This window comes from Manis javanica, chromosome 4 (genome assembly GCF_040802235.1).
Source record: "Manis javanica isolate MJ-LG chromosome 4, MJ_LKY, whole genome shotgun sequence".
Taxonomy (NCBI): domain Eukaryota; kingdom Metazoa; phylum Chordata; class Mammalia; order Pholidota; family Manidae; genus Manis; species Manis javanica.
The window spans coordinates 180,691,221-180,707,204 of record NC_133159.1 but is presented as its reverse complement, the minus strand read 5'-3'; the positions used below and the strand labels follow the sequence as shown (position 1 = coordinate 180,707,204).

The 15,984-nt window shown below is 59.1% G+C and overlaps 1 protein-coding gene across 10 annotated transcripts in view; it reads left to right on the top strand.

The window, feature by feature from the left end:
• The window catches only part of RBFOX3 (RNA binding fox-1 homolog 3), a 425,191-nt gene that overhangs the window by 110,662 nt on the left and 298,545 nt on the right, over positions 1-15,984 (top strand). The window contains exons 1-2 of one of the 10 annotated variants that reach the window (XM_073236029.1): positions 12,217-12,542; positions 14,045-14,132. The exons of 8 other annotated variants lie outside the window; for them this stretch is intronic. The gene's annotated coding sequence lies outside the window, so the exon portion shown is untranslated. Of the gene's footprint in view, positions 1-12,216; positions 12,543-14,044; positions 14,133-15,984 lie in introns of those variants that run through there. One more of the 10 variants, XM_073236030.1, reaches the window with a different exon arrangement.

Here is a 15,984-nt window from a genome sequence, read left to right as displayed (position 1 = left end):
TTCTGAGAGTCTAGATCAGAGTGCCAGCAGAGCTCCTCCTGGCTTGCCGATGTCTTTCTGTGTTGTCACGTGGCAGAGAAGCATCTCATAGGGTGGGCCTCCAAACACCATCTCCTGTGGATTTTGGGGGCACACACATTCAATCTGTAGCAGGGGTGGCCCCACAGGGCTCCCAGCCTCGTGTCTGTCTGGAACTTGTAGCTTCGATGGGAGGGCTTTGTGGAGGGAGAACCTCCGGGGACTGTGGGACCCGGGCACATCGATGCCTTCAGCTACGTGGGCTGACCCCTGAGCCGTTTCCAGAGCCGGTGTCAGTGAGCAAACTCCTTGAAGGCGAAGACCTGGGGGGTGGTGAGTGGCGTGGAGGAAAAGCCCATTTTCCCACTTAGGGGTGGTGCAGACATCCAGGTGTTTTCCTGGGCCTCCCTCCGTGGCGTGGTTGAGCCGCCTGGCCTCCCTCCCCGTGGCTGAGGTCGGCCGCTCCTGCAGTGCTGACACGGGGACTTCCTTCTCTGGGCTCGGAGCAGTGACTTCATGGAAAAACGCTGCGTCTCCTTCACCGGAAATGGGGGTTTGTCAGTCTACACAATTAAAGATGAAACCATATAGGATTTTTAATAACCTGAAATAATTCAACTATTTATATTAGCAAAAAAGTAAACTAAGGATGTATAGCTGTTTAGTCCCAGCAGGACTGTATAGGAACAGTCATTGCCCAAGGTGCTCTGTCTATAGGGGACTCAGCCTATACGTAACGAGTTATAAAATAGATAATGCTCATCCATCCTGTAAGGCCACTTCAGGAACGTGGAGCTCAGCAAGTGCAGAAGACGCTCAGGCTCACTGGTGGGACGATGCCTGTGCCTGCGCTGATGGTGGGGATCCTGGGACTCGAACAAACTCCGATGCTGTGTCATCGAGAATGACAAATACTCTGATGATGCATTTACACAGAATAATCTAGTGAAATGATGTCAAATTAAAGCCATGTGATGTAAAACAGATTCCCAACAACTGCAAACACAGGCTGATGGAGGAACCATGTGGTTCTCCACTCATCCAGCAGTTTCTGTCTGAGCGGCTGCTCCAGTCCAGGCCCCGCAAGGCTGGGACAGGCTGTGCTGTGCCCGGCGGCCCGTGCCCGAAGGGCCTGCTGAGTAATGGGGACAAAGTCAGCTAAGTCAGAGTCCCAGCACCAGTGACCAGAGCTCGGCAGGGTGAGGACAAGGGATGCTGGCACCCCAGGAAGAGCCCCAACCCCGTCTGGGGCTTCTTTCTGGAGGGTGGAAGGTACGGCTGGCCCTGAGAGAAGTTCAGGAGACTCTCGGAGGAGGGTGAGGGCATGTGCTTCGGGGTGGGCCAGGTCGGCTGCACAGAGGCCAGCATGACTGCTGACCTGCTGGGGGTTGTGTGGCAGAGCACAGAGTGGGAGACAGGCAGCAAGTCATGGGAACCGAGGCAGGCTGGCACCCACAGCAGCCGTGGGTACCTGCTATGTTCCATTAGTTTGGTTAACTCTCTTTAAACATTTTTTTGGCTAATAAGCTTTAATGAGATATAATTCACACGCGATGCAATCCACCCATTAAAGGGCACCAGTCAGTGGTTTTGAGTCTATTCAGTTGAGCAGCCATCTCCACAGTCCGGGTTAGAGCATGGCATTGCCCCAGAGGAAACCTGCACCTTCAGCTGTCACCTGCTGGTCCCCTCACCCCATGCCCTGGGCAGCCACTAGTCCACTTTCTGTCCCTCCAGACCTGTCTGCTCTGGACATCTCATACAAATGGAATCGTGGAATAAGGGGTCTTTCATGACTGGCTTCTTGCACTCAGAGTAATGTTCTTATATGTTCTTTATTTTTTAATCGGCATGCAAATATTTCTAAGAGAAAAATAATCTGAGTTCTTTCTAGTTGGAAAAGGAAATTCAGCTTTCTTTAAAAAAGTAGCCCTGTATTAGACAGGGGCTGGGAAAGCTGCTGAGAGTGGGACTATGTTCTCTGCCTTCAGTGTCTGTCAAAAACGGGCCCAGCCCAGTCCAGTGCTGGGGACAGGTGGTGGCAGGAGGGGTACTGGAACCCTGGCCTGGGTCCCCGGAGGTCACAAGTGGGGAAGGGGAGGAAAATTCCTGGGTGAGGGGAGCAGACTGCTCCCTGGGGACTGGCGGCCTCAGGGCTTGGCCACCCTGCGGGGCACAGGGAGGGAGGAGCCAGGGAAAGGGTGTGCAGGTGTGCCCAGCTGCCCTGGGCTGCCTTTTGAATATGTGTCTCTCCTCCATGTGCTTCGCTCGCTCCCCTCGGCTGTAGGGGAACCACAGCCCAACCCCTAGCTGCCCCTACCTGCCTTCCTTTACCCAACCACCTGCTCCTCCACCCCAGGAGGAAGAGACTAGTGTCCACCCGTTTCCCAGTCCGGACACCTGAGGCAGAGTGGGGAAATGACCTGCTTGGAGCTCGCAGATTCTGGTAACGGACCCTGGGCCAGAGCCCAGCCCCTGCGGCCTGGAGTCTCCGAGTTACCGTCGCCCTGTCTGTTCCCAGCCTAGCCCTGACTCAGTTCTTTTATCCCTGTCCCTTTCAGTGTACTTGTGTGAAAAATAAAGTCCCTACTTTCATAGTTTTTTTTCCCTATTATGACCTTGGTACAGGCTTACTATAGAAAAATGGAAAAATACCAAAGATCAGAGAGAAGAAAACCTCCGGTAGCTGGTTTTTAAGTTTCTGCCGCGGGAGGCCAGTGTGCACTGTTTGCACGTGGTGGGCCCACGGGGGCCGCGGTCTCAGGCTTGGAAGGCCCTGCCCAGCCCAGTCACTCCCCAGCTGTGTCACCGGCCGGCTGTGAGCCCTCCCTAGTGTCTTGGGAAGCAAGACAGTGAGTCCTGTCCTGCGCCCAGCTCAGGACCAGGGCACGCTGCCCAGCTGTGAGGTCTCCCCTCCCACAGGGGTGGGCAGGCAGGTCTGCCATCCGCCAGACCGTCCGCACCGGCCCTCCCTGGAGGGGAGTGCAGGTGGCCCGGCTGAGGTGCTCCGTCCAGCCCACTGGTTTCCCAGCTGGGGGGAGGCTGGCGGGCCCCCTGGCTGCTGGGGGGAATCAGACTATCTAGTCCCCTGGCACCTCCCACCTCCCGGGCTCTCCTGTTCTGGGCAGTGGGCGGAGCCGACCGCTTGTCTACTTTCTGGAGAATTGTCCCCTGGGCTCTGCCCAGGGCAGCCCCTCCCTGATGCCAGCTGTTCTGTCATTTCATCCAAGTGTCACCTGGGCTCAGTGCTTCCCAGCTGTCAAAGCAGGGGCTCTGAGTGCACACGCTGCCTGTCTGTGCGTGTGTCTGTGTGTGTCTGTGTCCGGGTGCACATGTGTGGGGGGCAGGTGGGCTGGGAGAGCCCCTGGTTTGGGGGCCCAAGCTGAGTATCACCCTTCTCTGTGTCCCGAGGTTTCCCTGATGACAAGAGAGGCTCTGATGGTGGGGACAGGGCCAGCTCCACCCACGTGCCACCTGCAGAGCTAGAGGGGCCTCTGCTCAGAGGGCTTGTACTTGATCTAACGCTCACTGTCGCTGTCTTGAAATTTGAATGAGGGCCTCGTGGGATCATTTTGGTCTGAGGCCTGCAGCTCATGGGGCTGGTCCTTGTGGGGACCCCCATCCACACAGGGTGACTCTTCAAGTAGGAGCTGTGTCTGGAAGAGGCCCTGCCATTTCCCTGCAGCCTCGTGGGGGGCCAAGCACTGACCCCACCCTCACGGCTGGTCAGCTGAGCCCAAGTGGCAGGTGCTGGCCTCTTCACGGCGAGGAGCTGGCTGCCCCCAGGCCCAGATGCCAAGCTCAAATGGCAGAGGACCATGTGTTCTCCATGGCAAGGCCGCTCCCGTCCCCACGGCCGTCCCTGCAGATGGATGGCCTTCCGGCCCCCTGCTGCCCCCAGGCTCCGGCTCATGGGGGCTGCCTCAGCACCCACCTTCGCACCATCGACCTGGGGCACAGCCTGCCTGTCATGCCTGTTGACACGTGGGTGGGTCGGGGAGCCCCTTTCCCAGGGGAGGAGGTGAGAAGGGAGGCTGGGAGGGGTGGGGCCTGCCCTGGGGAGGGGATCCTGGTCCACACAACCCTGGGAAGCTTCCTGAGCTCTGCTCTTGTCTTCCTCAGTTGCATAGGAGAGACTTAGGGCCGATGGCTTCTACTATGCCTTGTGGACCGCTGTAGTCCAGGGGTCCCGAGGCCACCCTCAGGGCCCTTGACCCACAGCAGGGACTCGGCACATGAGGACAGCCTGTTGCGGCAAAAGGACCCCAGCCATGGGAGAGCACGTGGGCTGAGGGCGGGAGAGACCAGGTGGGAGCTGCCAGGTGCCTCTCCTCCTGGCAGGCAACACGCAAGGGGCACGCCAGCCAGGGGCGCTCACCTGGGCCTTGGTGTCCAGGGTGTCCACTGGTCCCAGGCGTGACTGACCACCCACGGGGCCGACCTTAGTGTGCAGCCCCCCTAGAGGGCCCAGGGCCCAGCCCGAAATCCCGCACTGGCACAGACCATCCAGCTGGCCCAAGGTCCCTGGGCGAGAAACACACTCATACCAGGCAGGACCTTCCAGGGGCTCAGAGACGACCTCCCGGGAGGAGGGCCAAGGGCCAGGCCTCTCTGGGCAAGGCTAACCCCTTACTGCACTGGCCGAGGAAGATTCCGACAGCATGGGCAGGGATGTGAGAGGGAAGACGATCCGGGAGAGAAGCCCACCCCCCAAGCTCGGCAGCGGGGGCAGCAGGCAGCGGTGGCAGCCAGGTGCAGGAGAAGGGGCTGAGCCCCGTGGGACTGGCCCTTCTGCATCCCTTCCCCTGTGTTTCCCGGGTGTATGCTGGATAAGGGCTGGGCTCTGGGCAGCTGGGCTGTGCGGTCAGGGCCACTCTGTGGTGAGTAGGCTTAAGAACTGCTCGACACGCCTCTCCTTTCGGCCACCTGCCTCACCTCTCCTGCTCTGCTTTCCTCTTCTGGCCAGCCGCTGGCACCTGCCTGAGCACATGGCAGCGGGCCCTGGGGCAGCAGTGGGGTGCATGGGCTCCCAGGGCCAGCCCATCTGCCGAGCGCCGCCTGCCCTTCAGGAGAGGAGTGGAACGGAGGTCGCCTTCCTGTCTCTCTTTGATGCCGCGTTCAGAGCCCCACCTTCCCGCAGCTCCCCAGCTCCTTGGTTTACCTCTGGAGCCTCTGCTTCAGGGGCTGGGGCCCCAGGCCATTGGGGTTCCAGGCGTCCAGCCCTTCCTGGCACATCCTGAAAGCGCCTCTCCTGAGCCCAGCCTCCTCCCTCCCCACGCGTCTGCTCTCTGCTCCCACGTTGTTTGGAGGAAATGCTCCCTTTGTGCCGTCTGGACCCTCCACCCGGTGGGAAAACGATTTTCCAAATTATTTCTCTTGAAGCAGGAAACGAGGAGCACAGCCCCTTGGGACGGGGACAGCCCGGCTTCCGGGGCACTTTCTCCATCATTCGCTGGTTGGATCCTCAGGTGGTTCTGGGAGGGGAGGCAGGGCAGGTGGGGTCACCCAGGTGGGGTGCAGGTGGGGAGACTGAGGCCGTTCTGCTTCTTGCAGGTCATCCCTCCGGGGGCTTTTCCTCCCACGCCTTCCCTTTGGCTATTGGGAGAAAACAGCAAAAATCAAGCATATTCCCCCACAGACCAGCAGGTCCAGGCCCACTGGCCTTTGGGGGTGCTTGTCATGCCCTCCCTGCCTGGGCATGAGCCTCGTGGCCGAGATACCTGGGCAAGCCTGGGGGATCGAAGGACCCCTCTTCCCGATCGATGACCCCGTCGGACGGAGGAAGCGGGCCCCTGGCCGCCGTCATGCGACCTGGGCTAGGCGCCCCTCTTTCCCTGGCCTCTCCCTTCTCCCAGACAGCATCACCTCTAAGTTTTCCAGTGGCCCTAAAAGATTTTATATAGTCCGCAGGTGCGCTTTACTGAGTGACAGATCGCTGTCACCGCGCGGCCTCGTGGTTAATTCCCTGTGGTAGCCCCTCTAACACCAAGGCAGGAAGAGGAGAGAGAGGAGAAACCGGCGCAACCCACTTTGTGCTCTGAGTATAAATGAATTAGATTTAATTTCTGTTTAATTGTTTCCATAGCTCAACCTCTGCTGCCTTCACAGGATCATTTATTTTGCCGTCTTGGGGAAAAGGAGGGAAAGGAGAGAACGAAGCCGCAGCCGAGTGGTCTGACTGTGGATACTGCAGTCACACCCAGTGGTCTTCTCTCCTTGTCATCTCCTGGGGCTCCTCGGGTGCCTCCGCTGCCCTTGGGCACCAGGATGGGTTCCCAGTCAGACCCGGGCCAGCTGCTTGTGGGACTGCCAGCTCTCTGCAGGAGCGAGGTTGAGTCAAGGACCGCAGAGCTTCCTGGAGTGGCTGGTGGGAAGGAAGGACAGAGGATGTGTGTCCTCAGAAGCGGAAATTTCCTGATTGGCTGTTGAGTCACCAAAGTGAGCCACCCCCAGTGCTGACACCATGGGCTTTGCCAACCCCCCTCCTCGGGGCCGGAGGGCACTCCCTGCCCCTCTTGGGAAGGCGGTTAGTAGAGACGTGTGGATGGCAGTCCGTCCATGCTGAGTCACAGAGTGCCCTGCCAGTGCGAGTGGCCTGCCTGCACCCACCCTCCCCTCCCAAGTCCAGAGTATTTTCTTTCTTTCTTTTCTGTGGTTTACTGTGGTAAAACACACAGGACATAAAATTTACTGTTTTTGGCATTTTAAAGAGTGCAGTGCTGTGGCATTAAGCTCATTCATAGTACTGTGCAGCCCCACCGTCCCCATCCATAGCTATTTCATCTTCCCTGAAACCGAAACTCTGTCCCCAATAAACACAAACCCCAGCCCCATCTCCCGCACCCACCACCCGACTGTCTGCTGTGGATCCGACTTCTCTGGGGACCTCACAGGAGTGGAGTCGTGCAGCCTTTGTCCCTCAGTGGCTGTTGCCGTTCATGGAGCATCATGTCCTCCAGCGCACCCTCCTTTTGAAGGCTGAGTGCTATTCTGTTGTGTGGCTAGAGCGTGGTCTGCGTGTCCTCTTGTGGGTGACAGACACCTGGGTTGTTCAAGCTTGTCTTTTGAGAATGCGTTTGGAGGGGTCCAGAGCCTGTGACGAGGGGCTGGGGACTCGGGGGAGGGGAGGATGCTGGCGGAGGGATGGCCTGGTTGGAGACTGGGATTCTCCTCAATTCAGTGCCTGTCCTTCCTTTTGTGTCTTCAACCCTGTGGGAATTGGAGTATTTTAGGCAATGGAAATAGTCCATTTTTCTTCATTTGTCGTGTTGAACGTCTGTCGTGCCCAGGGGATGCTGTGACAGCGGCTGACCCTCCTGGCTGGCCAGAGCTCACTCACTCTGTTGTCCCGGAAAGTATTCTTGGCTGTGGGTGCACAGCACCCTGGGCTCAGGGCTGGTCCAGGGAGGAGACTTTGGCTTAGGTTCTGAACGAGCATCTCAGTGAGAGTTGGGTTTCTGGGAGGAAGAGGTGGGGTGTGGAGCTGGTGACCCTGAGCACCAGTACTATGTGTGGGGCTGGGCAAACGGGGCTGCCTGGTCTGGGCCCTCCCTCGGGACCCGTGTGTGGGCTCAGTGACCTGACAGGTGCACGCTGGTGCGAACAGTGCCTGGCACAGCGAGAGGCCATCTGGGTGCTTTGTGTGCATGCTGTCCATTTCAGATGCCCGCCTCTGATAGCTTGTGCTGTTGGGAAGGTGGGTGAACCTGGCTTCGGGGCACCTGGCTGTGGGGACTCAGTGGGGTGACCAGGGCCCAGTGTGTTGGCCACGTCCTGACGGCTGCTGAGGGCTTCCCTTGCCCAATTCAGGTGGGAGGTGGAGGGCGCATGTCCTCGGAAGGTCTCCGTCCACTTCATCCCAGTCCAGGGACTCCAGGCGGTGGAGGGCCTCTCCCACCCCTCAGTAAGTAACACTACCAGGGGGGATGCTGGCTGGTCTGGGTGGGGTCACAGACCCTCCCGTGGACCAGTCACGGTGCCACAGGGTTGGCAAGCATGTTGGTTAGAATGGGTGGCCTGGTTAGCAGGTGAGGACGCACCAGCCACAGAGGCCCTCTGGCGCGTGCCTGGGACACGGAGGAAACATGCCCATGGGAGGAACGCTCTGGGTGCTGGCCCCTGGGAGACTTGTGAAGGGCCTGGCTTGTGTGCTGTGCTCTTTCTACAAGTGGGAGCCCCGTTATCCCTATGGACAGTGGGGAAACAAGCTCAGATCACATGACCTCCTCTGAGGCCACACAGCGGGTAAGGGGCGGCGCTGGGATGTGAACTCAGGCAGCCTGGCCCCGAGGCCCGCCCCTCGCCCACCCACCCTGCTCTGCCATTTCATGTGAGGACTGGGTCCATGGAGATGGAGCATGGCCACGGGAGCTATGTCTGAGGGTGACGTGTGTCAAGGTATGTGCTGCCTGGCCTTGGCAGTGGTGCCCGCAAAGATGGCACAACTGCCTGACAGGCAAACCCCAGCTGCCTTCACCTCTTCTATCGTGCCCTTCCTGCCCCACCCCAGGCCACACGGGCAGACCTGGTGGCTCCGTGGGCCTCCCTGTGCATGCCTTGCCCTGCAGCCCTCGAGCATTTTTCTAGTTTCTGTGACCATCCACCTTTGCGAGGCCGACGGCCTCCTGGGCAGGGCTTTGCCCCTAAATTCTCTTTGTGTCCCCGCACCCGGCGTGAGGTGTCTTAACACGTGAATAGATAGGTGGCTTGTTGCACTGTGAGTCAGCCCACAGCACACGCATGTGCCAGTTCATTGCACGGGTGTCGGAACACCCATGTGCCTGCACACACTGCATTCTCCGGGGGCCCCTTTCCCCTGCATCCTCAGGGGGTGCCCCCAGCCCAGGCTCCTCTGCTCCCTCTGCCACCCGAGTAGGTGTTCTGCTTGACCTTGAGCCCTTGCTTGGACGGCAGAAGGCCTGGGAGCAGTCTCTCTTGCCGGCGGCCCAAGTGTGGCCTGGGTGGGGTGGCGAGGGGAGCACAGATGCCACCCGGTTCGCTGAAGGGGTTAGTCTCTCAGCTCCTGGTGCATGTGCCCATGTGCACTTGGCCTTCTTCTGCCTCTCCCTCTCCATGGGCAACCTATGCCCGCGGGTCCACTTGGCCTGGCAGGGGGAGTGAGGCCGGCCCCTCCCCTGGGCTCTCAGCTGCTCTGCCTCAAGTCCTGGCCGCCCTCCCTTCCCGCACGCCTGGCCAGCACAGTGACCGCCAAGAGGAAATAGCTCGGTGACGGGTGCCAGGGAAACGTCCCCAGTCTCAGCCCCTCCATTAATCACTAGCTACTGGGGCGCCGGGCCCCTGTTTAAGACGCACCGGTGGTTCCGAGGTGAATGCAGGCACTCCCAACCTCGGCTGTTAATCTGCTCCCTCTGAGACAGGCTACCTCGGCCTGTTAATCACTTGCTGTAATTACAGCCCCAACTTTGCACAGGGAATGTTAATTGATGCGTTGGATGGAGGGCTGTGCACTCACGGTGTCCTTCTCTGGTGGCCCCCAAATGCCAAGGTCATGGGATTTGGCAGGATGGATGGTGCATAGAAACGAGCTTGTCGTAGAGGGTGGGGTGGCCAGCTGCCAGCAGTGGCTGTACTCCATGCCCCCTCCCACGTGTCCCATATGATTGCAGTGCCAGGCGGTGGGTCAGGTGGGCTGCCATGGAGAGCGAGGGTGGGGGCTTGGCAAGCTGGGGCCCCCTGGGGTTGGGGCTGAGTCCCCCAGTGGGGGGGGGGTAACAGTGGGGAGGACTGCCCAGCCTGCCTGTGGTGCGGCCATGGTCATGCTGCCCATGGGGCAAGCTCGGTGGCTTGTCTGTGGTTCTGTCCACACCAGGCACTTCTGCTGCTCTGTCCATTGCTGACCAGCAAGGCTGACTGCTGGCTGTTCCCTGAGCCAGGGGGGCCATTCAGGCCACTACTTGAGGACACTCCTTCATTTATTCCTGTCGTAAGTTTTTCTCTAATTATAAAAGTAATATATGCTTTTTAGAAGACATCTGGAAAATTCCTCCTTTTTCCAGGTTTTTGTATCCAGCAGTATGATGGGGAGGGGCTTTGCTAATTAGGCAGTAGAGGGCCTATTCTGGCAACTGGGGCGACTGAGGCTCAGAGAGGAATGGAGTGGTCAGTCCAGGGTCCCTGGACCAGTGGAAGCACAGACTGGGACCCAGACCCCTGCTTCTGACCAGGACCCTCCCCACACTGCCTGGAGCCCCCCGCCGCCTTGGCCCTGACACGGGATTCTGGCTGAAGTGGTCTGGGAGGGCCTGGAGGAATTCCGGACTGACAGAGAGGCCTGGAGGGGAGGAAGAGGCTGGCCGCTGGCCTCCTGCTGACCACGTGGCGGGGACGAGGCCCTGCGAGGTGTGGTGGCTGATTGCACACTTGGGCCTCACCTGGGACTCAGCCCAGATGCTTTTAAAAATACCACTGCCTGCTCCCCAGGATTCTACATCAGGTGGTCTCAGGAAGACCCAGGCACAGGTGGTTTTCAAGGCACCCCAGGTGTTTCCAGTGAGCAGGCAGGGCCTGGATGTGGAGATTTGGAGCGAGAAGGTGGGACCAGAGGCCACTGTTGAGGTGCTGAGGGAAAGTCAGGGATATTGGCATGCTCTGCAGGAGTGGGGGGACACACCTGGGGTTGGGGAGCCACTGGCAGAGGCCTGCCACCCACAGGCCTGCTGTGTTTGCCGTGGGGTCTGAGGCTGTGCACTGAGGTGGGCTGGGTGGTTGGGGGTAGGGGAGCCAGCTTCCACCCCAGGTGGGGTCATTAGAGCCTCAGGCAGCTTCCCCCGCGCCAGGGCGGTGGTGAGGCCCACAGAGGCGGGCAGCAGGGCTGAGACAGCAGTGAGGGGCAGGGAGGAAAGGTGGGAGCTGGGAACAGCAGAGAAGGAGCTGAGGAGAGGGTGTGGAGGGCAGGGCGGCCTCCTCCCGTCCCAAGAGCCCACAGAGGGACAGCCGCAGTGGGGCAGGGGCTCTGACAGTGGGCCCTGAGTGGGGAACCTCTGCGAGGGCTGTGATAAGCCAGTGGATAAGCCAGTGCGGTGGGTCCTATTGCGGTGCCTCCTGGGGACGGGCCAAAGGCCAGTGTCCACCAGCAGCAGAAGGGAGCAGGAAGCTCGGGCTCTCGGCCTGTGCTGCCGGGAGGGGCCTGGCCGCGTGCACAGGGAAGCTGCCTGTCCCGGCTGAATGCCTGTGAGTGACAGGCAGTGCGGGCGTGCAGAGCGCCGACAGCAGGGGCCTGGAAAGGTCCAGCACCCGTGCCCCCTGCTGCCATCTTCAGGGAGGGCAATGGGTGCCTCTCGCAGGGCCGGCTGGTCTGAAATAAGAGCCGAGACCCTGGAAGTCACAGCATCTGACTCCAGACGTGGGGAGGCAGCAGGCAGGGCAGTCACCTGCAAAGGCCCTGGGCTGCTCCTGTCCCACCGTTGCTCCTGACCCCTCACCACCGCATTCCCACCGAGGGGCGCTGGCCGCCTCCTGCGTGGGGTGGCTTCTTAAAGTTCTCAGGCATCTGCTTGACACCCAGTGACCGCCCGGAATGCCAGTCACAGGCCGAGCCCTCGCAACTGGCCTGCATGAGCGCATGGCTAGCGGAAAGGTCTGGAGACTGGCTCTCTAGCTCCCGGGGCCCTGGGGAAGGGGTCCACCCGCCGGCCAGCCAGCATCAGGAATGGGCGCGTGGGGCACTGTCACTGTGCTGCTCTGCGTCCCTTCCTGATCCATCGCTCCTCTGTGACCTGCCAAGACCCGTTCGCCATCAGATGCCGCTGCCCCAGCTTCCCCACCCAGGACCGATGGGACGGAGTGGTGGGCGGGGTCCAGCTCAACGCCTCCATCCTCTCTGTGGTTTGGGGCTCAGATCCTTGGTTTCTGGCTGAAATGCTCCAGGGAGGTGCTGCTGGGATGTGGGGCTGACTGGCTCTCTGCTTGAGAAGTTTGCCAACACTTGGAACCCAGGGACAGGCCAGGATGTGGCGGTCACCCAGGCCAGCTTCCTGCCCAGCGGGTACCTGCTTCCCAGCTCCCCGTGACAGATGGCCACACAGTGGCTCCTTGAACATCCCCATGATTCGTGATTTAGTGACCACAGGCGCCAGATGACAGCTCCGAGTCCTGCGCCTCCTCCACGTCCTCAGAAGGTCCTGTGACCCACCGGGCAGGCAATGGGCACCCCTGGGTCCCTCCCACCTCCTGACCTCCCCCCCTCCGCGTCCTCTTCCCTGCCCCTGCTCTGCTCTGGCAGAAGGCGGCAGCCTCCATGCGCGATGCTCACACTCGCTGAGCCGGAGCTCCGTGTTCCACGTCCGGGTTTCTTTTCCTCCTTGAGTAGCTGCTTGCTCAGTTATCTTCATCTGTAGCCCAGGAACTGAAGAAAGTCTGCTGTGAGCACGAGGCCAGGGGCGCCGGGATTGAGTCACCCTGTGCTTCCTCCCAGTGGGCGGCCTTCACCCAGTTTTGTTCTCAGTCATTAAATGGGGACGATGGCAGAGTCTCCCTCGGCCGTCCGGATTCAGTGGCCCTCGCAGGTACGGCATTCGGCGTCTCTCTTTGTGTTCAGGAAGGACTCGCTGGACTCAGTGGTGCAGATCGCCACCACCGTCCGTCTCACCGTCAGAGTGCTCAGGTCCTCTGCGCCACACATGCTGCCCGCAGTGCCTCCCGCCCACTTAGTCCCACTTGCCTCGGGCTAGCTCACCCCTGCTTCCCAGGTTCTGAGCCATGGAGTCCTGGCAGCGCCCGTGTCTCAGCCTGGACTCCCCGAGAGAAGTATTCAAGGACAGGCACTGATGGGGGCAGGGCTGGTGGGCAGCAGGACCGGGAGCTGCAGCCCGTGGCACTGAGGGCCCCCGAGCTTATCCACTGGGACTCGGGGGGCCAGTGTGCACGTGCCCCCCAGGGTCTTCCCACCAAGGGGCGGAGGGGGCTTGGGTATTTGTACCCCGCCTCTGCCACTGGTAGGGTGCTCTGGGGGGTATGATTCCCAGGGGATTTCAGGCCTTGGCAGACAGACATTGATCCCAGCAGGTGCTGGCCCTGCGGATTGGGCCAGTGGTAAGTGTCAAGAGCAGGGAACGTGGTGGCACCTGGAAAGGGCCTTCTGCAGACCTTCCACGGAAGGGGTGCTGACGGCTGAAAATACCGGGCTCCCTGGTGGTGCCCCCCTCAGACAACTTTGGGGTGGCTCTCCACATATAAATTGAACCTCCCTGCCCACCCTGGTCTCAGCTGCCTGAGCTGTGGGCACGCTGGGCAGCAGCTGCCTGGCCGGTGGTGCCTCCCCTTTGGGGGCCGCCCTCACCGGGCGGTGCTGGCCTTATCCTTGTGGCAAATTGGCCAGCCTTGTCACCAGGGAATGAAACTGTCTAATCCAATCTAGTCTGATCTGACCTAGCCCACTGACCACATGCATCTGAGTATGTTTCAGGGGTTTGTGTGTGGTTGGCTGAATGCTGGGCCCTAAAGGCTTCCCAGGGCCTAACCTCTAGAATCTGTGAATGTCGGTTTCTGTGGCAAAAACAGACCCCGGAGATAAGATTAAGGGTTTCACTAGGTGCACCCAAAATACAGTCACAGAACTCTACTCCTGCTGTGTCACATCCACAGCAGAAGTGGAGGCCCCATGATGACAGAGGCAGAGACTGGAGAGATGAGGCACGCCTGGAGCCCCCAGGAGCTGGGAGAAGTAGGCAATGGACCCCTGCCTGGAACCTCGGGGGGGAGCATGGTCCCTCCATGCCTGGACCCCAGCCCCGCGAAGCTGCCTTTGGACTTCTGGCCTCTGTGAGAGAACAGGCGCTGCTGTTTTGAGCCACCCCGCTTGTGGTCATTTGTGGGTCCAGCCACAGGAAACCAGTGTGCGAGTAACGTGCACCACATTGTGCACCACATTGACAGCAGGAGGTCTGCACTTGCTCTGGGGATCCTCTCCGGTGGCTGCTCTGTCTCAGCAAGGGAAGAGCCTGGACTTTTACATGTACGCTGGAAGTGGCTCAGCATGGTATGGTTTCCTCTTGTGTCCCCCCTGCAGGTTCTGCTATTGGCCATGTGCTGCCATGAAATCTCAAGTGACCTAGCCGTTATTACACACGCAGGCAGCCCTGATGGGGTGGCTGCAGGTGAGTGCAGGGTTGGTCACCTTCCCCAGCACCCAGTTCTAGGAGTGCTGTCAGAGGCACTCAGGGGCTCACGGTGAGGGGCCCGGGTGGGGGGGGTTCCTTTCCTCTTTGAAGTCATGCAGGCGGGTGTGTGTGAGTGGGCATGGTGAGCAAAGAGCCCTGCTGGACCCTTTCTCTGGGTTTTGAGTCCCTGTCCTGGTCCAGAAGCCTCCTCTTGAACCCCATGCCTCTCTGGATCCCATAAATGTGGCTATTGGGCCCTGGAAATGTGGTGGGTTCCAGCTGAGGTGTGCTGTCCATGTAAAATGCACACTGGGTCCCAGCACTGAATGCAGGACAAGAATGCAAAATCCCTCACCGATCATTTTTATAGGCTTGCGCGTTGAAACAATACTAGTTTGAATATATTGTGTTAAATGAAAAATCATAAAAATCTCTTGTGCTCGTTTCTTGTTAATTTTTTTAAACAGGGCTATTGTGCATGAGGCTCACATGGTATTTCATCAGACCCACAGCTGGAGTTGGCAGACTCACTCACGGGCCTATGCCAGCTCACAGGCAAGGGGGCCTGGTTCGTTTGCTCTTTACTGGAAGGACTTTCAAAGAAATCGCTGTGAAACGCCTGCGGGGGTGGGGGCGGCCAGGTTTCCTTTCTCGGAGGCCTGCCTGGATCCGAGTGGACAGGGAGCTAGATGGACTGGCCCCGTCAGCGTTCCTTGCAAGGGAGCAGAAACCCATGTTTTTCAGGCACCAGCCAGTCGTGGCAGAGGCAGGAATAAGCACAAAAGAACACAGTTTTGTTTTTCTCCAGTTCAAAGTCAAGATTTGAGCTGTTTGGGCAGCAGAGACCCCATGGCCCAAGCAGCTGTTAGGTGGAAGGGTGGAAGCGTGAGATGAATGTTCATAAAAAATGACTTTCTTTTCGGGGCTACAGATGGATCATTATAATATCACTTTGTGTTTTCATAGTAGTTAAACATTATTGTGGCAGAATGCACGTAACAGAATTTACCTTCTTAACCATTGTAAATGTCCAGTTTGGTGGCATTAGGCACAGTCACACTGTTGTGCAGCCACCCCACCGTCCGTCTCCAGGACTTCGCTGTCCCAGGCTGAAGCTCTGCCCCATTAAACGCTATCCCCTCCTCCTCCCCCAGCCTGTGGCACCACCCTTCTTTCTGTCTGAATCTGGTGGCTCTAGGTCCTCACCTAAGTGGAGTCCTGCAGGCTTTGTCCTTTTGTGACGGGCTTACTTCACTGGTTCAGCTGTGGTGCAGCAGCTGTCAGAATGCAGTCTTATGTTTTTGGAGCCCTTTCCTGTGGCCAACCTCACTCCATTCTCCCTTATCCTGGAGACGGGCTCTATTAGCTCCATTTCACAGATGGAGACCCCAAGGCTAATCATCCAGGCTCACTGGGCATGCCTGGTGGTCACAGGGCCCGTGGATGGAGGCGATCACCCTGGGTCTCTGACCTCTCCCGGCCCTGCCCACTTCACCCCCACTCGGTGACACTGGCTCATGCACAGCTTTGCCAGCAACCCACCCAGCATTTTAATAATGACCATCACATAAGCAGGAAACAAGATAGTTGAGGAAGAAAACCTTTCTGTAAGTGTCTCTCTGTGTTTCCTCTCCCCGTCCCTTGAGATGAGGCAGGGTGGTTTCTAAGAATAACTCCACGTGACGGGACAGGTCAGTTTATAAATACTGTATGGCCTGAGTTGATGGGTCCAATTTGAAGCCTGTTGACAGTGGGGCATTGAAGGATGGGTTCCAGGCGGGCTGTGTGCGTGTGCATGGAATACCAATCGATAATTTACAAGGAGAGGGGCATGTTATGCAAATTCATG